Source organism: Eumetopias jubatus, unplaced genomic scaffold (genome assembly GCF_037043125.1).
Source record: "Eumetopias jubatus isolate StellerSeaLion01/CBP00866 unplaced genomic scaffold, mEumJub1_p1.0 scaffold_10, whole genome shotgun sequence".
Lineage (NCBI taxonomy): Eukaryota > Metazoa > Chordata > Mammalia > Carnivora > Otariidae > Eumetopias > Eumetopias jubatus.
Genome location: NW_028274816.1, coordinates 74,046,325 through 74,055,232, shown reverse-complemented (window position 1 = coordinate 74,055,232; position 8,908 = coordinate 74,046,325). Strand labels below are relative to the sequence as shown.

General features: G+C 47.6%; 1 pseudogene; it reads right to left on the bottom strand.

Moving 5' to 3' along the window:
• Positions 1 to 4,050: 4,050 nt before the first annotated feature.
• LOC114197855 (importin subunit alpha-1 pseudogene) lies at positions 4,051 to 5,753 on the bottom strand (annotated as a pseudogene).
• Between the last annotated feature and the right edge of the window lie 3,155 nt (positions 5,754 to 8,908).

The window sequence follows — 8,908 nt, the reverse complement described above, 5'->3', positions numbered from 1 at the left end:
TCAGAGAAGCTGGTTAATGCTTTCATTGACTGCCTCATGGTTTGCCCACTGTCTTAGTTGCTGTAACTCAGACTTAGGGGCCATTCGTGGTGATTCTTTTACTTCTAGCCTCTCTTTTTTTGGCCTGTCTCTTAAATGTCAATGCTCCATGGACTTTACCTTTAGTCTCCTTTTTCCTTATTCTCCACCCTCTTCATTGTCTCTATTGCCCCCATACTCAGCTTCAACTACCTCCTGTATGCTTATGACTACCCAAATCTATATCTCCAGCCCAGACATCTCTCTTGAATATAAAACTCAACATCTTGTGCATGTTCCTCAGGTGATTCACACAGAACATGCACAAAAATGATTTTATAACAGGAGACTCCTGGGATGTACAAATAGTCTTCATCCTCTCTGGAAGTCACAGTGACAACAGCAACAGAACATTGGCGAGCTCAGTTGCCACCTGCACACTTATGTTCCTACCGGAGAGTCAGTCATTTTCTCTCACACTTGGTTATGTCACCAGCACTTATCATGCAAAACAATGAAATATGAGCAATGAAATATGAGCAAGAAGGGTTGTTGATGCTATGAAAACCCTATTAAGAAACTTTACAAAGAATCTGATAACTTCGGTTCATTTAAAAATGCTGCTGAATTAGATATGACTTGGTTAGCCATAAATCCAGGGACTTTGGCTTTGACCATGTTGGAGTAATGAGTACCAGGTTCACCCTTCCACAAAAACAATGAAAAATCAAGGCAAAATATAGCAAGCAATGGTTTTCAGACATTGGAAATCCGGTAGCAGAGGACAGGGATCATGAAAGGGGAAACAAAGGAGGTGAGCCCTGTAAATTCCCAGCAGTGGATCCCCCTGAGTCTCAGGTGAGGGCTCAGCAGCTCAGATATGTGAAGCAACACCCCCAAAGCTGGAGAAGGAACCACCAGATGGATTGGAGGAAACGATGCCTATGTTTTGCCTTTGAGGGCGGTGTTAGACCTACTAAGGTTGAAGCTGAGAGAGACCAAGAAGAGTCGTCAACAGGATATGGGTGAGGAAGTAAGTCATGGAGGACTCATCTTTGGGCAGAGTGGATATTCTGGGTGTCCCATGTTTTGTTTTTTTGTTTTTGATGTTGTTTTTTAAGTAGATTTTTAATTGGAGAAAAACATACATAAGAAATGTGTACACACTATAATGTGCTCATTGAGTTTTCACTAACACACTGTGTAAACCAGGTCAAGAAATAGAAAGCTCCCAGAAGCTCCTTTCTTGCTGCCCCCTGTCATTGAGCCCCTCCCAGCCCCCTCTCCCCATCACCCCTCATTTTCCTCTGCTGGGCCCCTTTACAGTCTTCTCTAGGCTGCTGATGCTGCTTCTCTGGTTGATACTGACCAGCCAGTTATGAGCTCTGTGTGGCGTGGCAGATGTCCAAATGCTGGCTGTCTTGGGGGTGTTGCTTGAAGCCTTTGGAATGCCCTGTAGTGCCTCCCCTACTGCCCATTTCCCTGACACAGGCATTCTGGCTCTGGACTGACGTCCATTCTTCATCAGCTCCATTACTAAAGTCCGCTCGCCTGGCAGGCAGCCTTCTTGGTGGGGTACCGGAAAGATGGCCCAAGCCCAGCTGCGTTCCACAGTGTCCCCTCAACCCATGGGAAACGTGTGTCCTGGCCATGCCCAGCAGTGGGCTAAGGCCTGCTCTGTGCTCCCTCTCCTGCATTTGCCTCTGGATCTCTTTTATCCTGTCCAGATAGACACATGTGCAGCTTAGCAAATCTGTTAAGAATGGGGATCCCCAGTTGGAGAATGCCACAGTGGATCCCCTTCCTGTGGGCCCTCATCATCACCGTAGGAGATTGTCCTGGATTCTCTCCCCTTCTTGTTTAGCATGACACCTATACCTACATCTCTCCCCTTTCTCTTCTCATTCTTTTTTTTAAAGCGGGTAGGGGTGGAGAGTCTCTGGGGAGCAAGGCCAATGTTTTAAGGGTATCAGAGGCTTCTTTTAATCAGGCACGGTGGGGCATGTAGACCCAGAAATGACTGTCATCAAGTAGGAAGTTTATTATGCTCACAGATTCCCTAGAAACAGGGGACATGGCACACAGGGCCACATGGGGAGCCCCAGAGTCAGTCTGGAGCCAGAGGGGGAAGAGGGAGCTGTGGGCAGGAGCCTCTCTTGTGGTTTCTGTGGGAAGGAATAGGCAAGGCAGGGTGAGCAGGCTCAGGATTGGCCAGTTTGAATAGTTTCAGCTGCCTCTGGGGCATAGGGGCTGTCCCTAGTTGTCTGGTACCTGGCCCTGGGGTGATTAGGGCAGGTGGACATGGCCCATAGTGTGAGACTCTAAAAGAGGGAGCAGTTGGGAGTGTGGCCTCTGGGTTGGTTGGTTTGCATCTGAATGATAATCTCAGGTGCACTATGTTTGCAGTCACAAGGAACTGAGTCCCTCCGTGGCCAGCAAAGCTGCAAGATGACAAAGCAATCAGAATACAAAAAAATCAAAGACAAGGTTAATACAGCCAGTTTGTCCCATAACAAGCTCTGAGGGAGGTTTCTGGTTGTTTTGGGTTCTCTTTGGAATGTATGATATTTTCTACTTCTTTGACTCCAGTTTGGGGTCCTGGCTGTTAATTCTGAGACAACAGGAAATAGCCCACCTAACATCCCATTACATGATCATCAGCGAAAAACACATTATATTTCATATTACCTAACTTTTACATTGGAACTGAAGGAATTATAAATGAAAGTAGCAGATGTCGAAACGGACTTTTGATTGGGGTCCCGCAGCTGAATTCTTGGGTTGCAAGCAGCAGTACCAGGCATCGGATTAAAACAAACAAACAAAAATAACTTGTTGATTGAATTTGGAGTAGCTCAGGTAGAAGGAAAGGTACCACCAGGCTTCTGAAAGCACAGAGAGCCATTGTTGGCATAGATCTGCTCCAGCATTTTCAATATCCAGGAGTCAGAGTCCAACGAGGGGAATCCTTGTCTGGAGATTGGAAGATGGGGAGGATCTTGAGCCATTCTTATCAAGACTGCATCATCAAGGGAAGGGCTGACTCCCCAGAGGAAAACAAGGTGCACTAGAAGAAGAAGTTGGCACCACTTCTGGGTAGGCAAAAGCAAGAGGTGTTCACTACAGGTAGTCAGGTGAACCTCAAGATCACAGATCTGGCTTCAGAAAAGCCACGTTTGAAATCTCTGCCACGTATTATTTTGGTCGTAATTTCTGTGGGCTCCTGTTTTTCTCAACTGTCAGGGAGGGAAATAGTAGCTACCTTGCCACACTGTTGAAACAGGTAACTAGAAGTGCTATAAAAATGACACCTTGCTGGCTGATTCATGGGCTACTAGCACCAGCTGTGAGATTCTGTCTGCTCCTGGATCTCCATTATTCTATAGGTGAGGTGCATCTTTGTCACGCTGTTTTAGGGCTTCCCGGTTAACACACACACTGACTTGACAGTCAAGCATAAAAATTTTAAAAGGCCCATATAAGAAAGGCCAGTATGTTCTGATGTAGTAAGTGCTTAGGCCCCCCCAGATCCCCAAATGGAGTGAACTTGATACACGGTTGTCAATCTCTGCATCACCAGCTCTAAGTGACTGTAAAAAATCTTATTTACCCAGATCCCCTATTTATCTTGAAATGGACAGGAATTGAATCAAGAGGACTTCATGCTTCTCTGCATGCAGAATGCATGCCAGACAGATCTTATCTGACCTGTTACCGCCCCCGTGCACAGCCCTGAGCGGCTCCGGAATCTGTGTTGACAATATTCCAACGTGTTCAGCTGATGTGCCAAAACCTATTGAAAACCCTCGGCCTGGACTGTGCTAGCACCACCCTTTAAAGTCCTTGAAATCCAGGCCCATCTTGGGAGGAAAGAGGCCTAGGAGGCGCCTCATTTTTCTTTTTTTTTTCTGTAAAGAAAAGAGTGGAATTTAATCTTTATTTACAGGACACTGCAAGAGAGGAGATTCTACATAGAAATAAGAAACCCACTGAGGAGGCGCTTCATACAGGTTGTACAGTTTGGAACTGGTCAAGTAGAGTTTTGTTGTAAAAAGTGCTACAATAACAAAACACATTTAAAAAGAGTTCTTAGTAGAGAAACAGTAAGACAAACTTCTACCAAACAGAGTACACAACAAACAACTTTCTGCCTCAGCTGTACAATCTAAAAGTTAAAAGTCCCGGGAGTGCCATCCTGAACTTGGAACGTACAGCCTTCAGAGGTAGTTTCTGGCACAACATTCTGATCTTCCTCTTCCTCCACAGAAAAATACTTCTCAATCAAGTTTAATGAACCTTTGTACACGGACTCATTTTCATGGTTTTGTAGAGCTTCAGTTTTGTCCAAACCTCCACATTCTTCAATCATGATACTAAGTTTCTCAGTTTCACCTAGTTTCTCAGCAGCCTGAAAGATGTTTGAAATGGCATCCAGAATAACCAGAATAATTTTGGTGTCTTTTGCAGTTAAGAGGTTCATCAATGGTTCTATTATGCCACAATGAACGAGGTATACAATCTCTTCAACTGTCCCACCACTTGTATAGTTGGTCACAGCCCAGACAGCTTCCTTTTGTGTCTTAAAGTCTGCCTTAGAGAGAACACCAACGAGGAATGGGACTAATCCATGATTCACAACTTGCTGTATCGGGTCCTGGCGACCAGCTGTGATGTTTGACATTGTCCATGTAGCTTCCTTCTGAATATTAGTTTTGGGGTTCGTTAGGAGGCTGGGAAAAACAGCAAATGCTCCTGCATCTATTACAACCTGAGTCTGTTCATCTGTCCCAGTAACGATATTTCCTATGGCTCTTAGTGCAGGAGTCACAATGGGCAATTCAGTAGCTCCTAGAAGCTTCACAAGCTGAGGCACACCTCCTGTTTTCACAACCATTTCAGTCCGTTCATTTGGACCATCAGTAGGTAGGAAATGGCCCAGCAGGTATCTGCCAATACTTCTGGATCATCATGATGCAGGAGACGAACTACGGTAGGAAGAATCTGCTCAACAGCATCTAGTGGGGGTGCAGGATTCTTGTTGCGACAAAGGTTTGAAAGTGTCCAAGTAAGGTTAAAGATGACATATCAGGAATTGCAAGGAGAGCCAATAGTGGGTCAACTGCACCATACTGGATAACCAAGTCTCGAAAAACTGAACCATCACCTGCAATGTTTCCTAGAGCCCATACAGCTTGTTCACTGATGTGGGCATGGGAAGATGCCAACAGAGAAATGAATGCCGGGATAACACCTTCATCTACCGCAGCCTTGGTCTGTTCTGATGTCCCAGAGGCAATTTTAGTGAGAGCCCAAGCAGATTCAAACTGAATGGGACTACAATCAGTTCTGCCCAAGAAGGACACAAATTTTGGAATCAAACCAGCCCGGATTATGTTGTCTATGGGGGGCTGTTTTTCCCTAGAAAGCAGTTTCCTAGCAGCTTGAGTAGCCTGGAGCTGGCTTTCCAAATTGTTGCTATTTATGCCTTTGACAATGTCATCAACAGACCAATTTACAGTGCCCCGGTTGTTGTGGTTTTCCTGTAGTGGAGAGGTAGCATCATCAGGAAACGAGCTTACGTTTCTCCTTTTCAGCATCTGGTCATCCTTCTTAGCTTTCCTCAGCTCCACATTAACTTCTATTCGGCGCCGCCTCATTTCTGTACAGTCTTTCCCCTTGTTCTTGAATCTGTTAAGGCGAGCAGCTGGTGAATTAGCATTCTCGTTGGTGGACATGGTTACGAGACAAAGGGAGAAAGCTACACAGCCGGCTCAGGCTTCCACAGGAGGCGGTCCGGGGTGCGCAGGCTGCAGGACAGCTGCCCTCAAAACGTCCACCACGGATCACCCCAAAGACGGTGTGGCCGCGCCTCATTTTTCTTAACAAGAGACATGGCAGGAGCCTCCCTGGATCCAGAGAAAGCTTTGGGCATTGTGATGACATCCCCCTTTGCTAGTGGACAGGAAGAGTACATGTTGCTAGGCTTCAGCTTTACCTCTGAGCTGTGGGATCTCCTGCCACACAGGCTGAACGTGTGCGAGCCTTTGCATGAAAGTCTGAGGAGCCTCTGGTGAGAAAGAAAATTGATCCTGAGGGAATGCAAGGGTCGGGCACACTCTTTGTGGCCTCGATTCTCGGTTGTTCGAGGAATGGGGTGATTCTGAGAACAGGATTTCTTGGCCCACTCTCCCCATGGTTGGGGTATGGGGGGCGAGGTGTGGGTTTCTAATGGTTGTTGTGGTTATAAAATAAACCTTCGCTACTGAAAATCAAGTCATAAGTCAGGACACAAACAACATCGCTTCGCTGTTGGTGTGAAACAAAGCAACGCAGCAGGGAAAGAAGTGGGTTCGATTATCCACCGCCACCTGACAAAGCCTATTCCAAAACTCAGTGGTTTCACACAACCACCATTTTTTTAGATCTCAGGGTTTATGTGGGTCTTGAGGCTGGACAGGGCTTGGCTGGGAGTGGCATGCATCTATTAGACCGTGTGCAGATGTTGATCTGATGCTCACCTGGCCCAAGATGGCTTCACTCACATCCCTGGCATGTCGGCAGGGGTGGCTGGATGGTTTGGCTCAGGCGAGCCCCCACTCTTTCTCTGGGGCTTCTCTGTGTGGTCTCTCCAACAGCATGGTCATGCTGTAACATGGCAGCTCAGGGCCCCGAGAGACCATGGCAGAAGCTGCTAGTCCTGTCACGGGCCAGAATGGCATTACATTCACATCGTCCAGCCCACATTCAAGGGGAGGGTTAGAAGGAGGGTCAAAGGATGTATAGTCCTGTTTAACCTGCCATTTGAGGCATTCTGCCCCCTTCTGCAAGGGAATTTGGGGCAGCTCCTGCCCAGTGTGGGCTCCGGGGAAAGCACCTGTCACCTGTTTGCGTGGTGTAGCCAGTGCCCTGATGAGGAAGCTGGCCTATGTGTGATGCAGCAGGTGGAGATGGGGTCCTCCCATGCAGCCCCCGCACCCCCTGCTGGGAGGGGAAGAAGATGAACTAGCAGGTGCTAGCTGATGACTTGGGCACATCACATGGCAGACACCCCTTGGTGACCCCCAGAAGTACTTGGCAGTGTGGCATGGTGGGGATCCCCTGCAGGGATCTTGAGGTACAAAAGCAGACAAGGGTGGTAGAATCGGATATTACTGTAAATGATACAACGCATGGATGCAGCCTCCCCCCATCTTACACGCACAGTGTGGGCAGATATACTTTGTGGAAAAGTCCATTACATGTATCAAAAACTCATCCCAGCTTGGTGGTTTCTTCAGTGTCTACCCCTTGGAGGGCAGCAGGGCAGCAGGAATGGCCCAGCACACCCCAGTCCACCTCTACAGTGACGTCCCTTGAATGTAATGGAACCCTAGTGAACACTACGGCCCTCTGTTGAGGGGCTCACCAGTATTTCCTGTGGCAACTTCCTGTCCACTCCATGAGTTGTCATGTCCATGCCCTCAATTTAACAGATGGGGTGAGGCTGAGAACTCACACAGCTCAGGCAGCTCATCTGACTCCCAAAAGCCGTCTCTCCCCAGAAGCCTGTCCAGGGACCTGCACATGATCACCCTTAGAGGCATGCACCACCCATCTTTCCTCCTCCAGCAGGATGTCTTCAGCTGAGTTCACAGAGCCTGGTTTTCTTTAGCAAAGTGTTCTGTGTGGCTCTTGAATGAAGATGGTGCAAGACAAAGACTTGGTGCTTCCCAGGCTGGATGGTCCCGCTGGGTTTTAGCAGGTCTCCCCCATGGTGAGATTGCACAACAGGAGATGAGAGGAGGATCTTCTGGTTTCAAAACTTTTCTGTTACCTTCAACAACCTCACCCAAGCTCTCCCATGGGGGGACTTCCAGGAAACAATATTGATTTTTCTGGCTGTTGACCAAGTCTCGGATTGTAGGTACTGCCGCATGTGGGACTTGTGGCGCAAGGGAGTCAACGTCGATTCCGTCCAGTGTCTTTGCCCGGCAGAGGCTCCACCATCACTGTGTAGGGCATCCAGCCTCCATTTGGAGAGCATGCCCCCTTCGTCCATGGTGGGCATCTGCTGGGAAGCACAAGGAGTCATGGATAATGTCAACGAGAACAATGCTTTTCTCCATTTTTTTTTTTAAAACTGTCAGACCTATGATGCGACATCCATTGCCATTTTTGCAATGCTGATTACTGAAGCCAGTCTCAAAGTCCATCTCAAGAATCAGTTTCAGTTGTGCTATTGTGTGTTCAGGCTTTGCTATTTTGGCAGAAATCGATTCTGAGGACTCCAACCTGAGGCAGGTTTGAGCTCAAATTATCGCCTGGCCTTGTGGAATCAGTGACTACTGGATGTTAACCAGGCATCTGACAGCTGGGGACAGGGAAAGGGCTCATCAGACTTCCCTCCTATTTCCCTCCCTCTGGCCCTTCCTCTCTTCCTGGTCTTCTCACCTCTCCATGCATCTCATAGCTCCCAGAAAAATAAGACTCGGCAAAAGTTTAGGGTCCTAAAATTAGAATGCGCTCGTCTCTCATGTTCTCTAAGCAGACAGACGTGAGCCCCTCTATCTGCCCAACCGTTAGCTGATGATTCTTGCTGGTGCATGGCCATGAGCATTTCATCCCTCTGCTTCAGTCTTCCTGATTGCATATGGCAGACGATCCATATTTCTTAATGTGCACTCAAGGTCGTCCATATGCCTGCTCCAGCTTACCTGTCCAGGTTCGCCTTCTCCAAAAATACTTTCTACAGCTGTGCCTCAGTAGTATCAGTTCCTCTGTTTATATGACAGTGCCCTTCCCCGCCACTTTTAATTTTCAAAAGATAACCCATTTCTCAAAGCCATGCACAAATTTCTGTCCTCTTGCGGCACCTGGGTAGCTCAGTCGGTTGAGCATCTGTCTTCGGCTC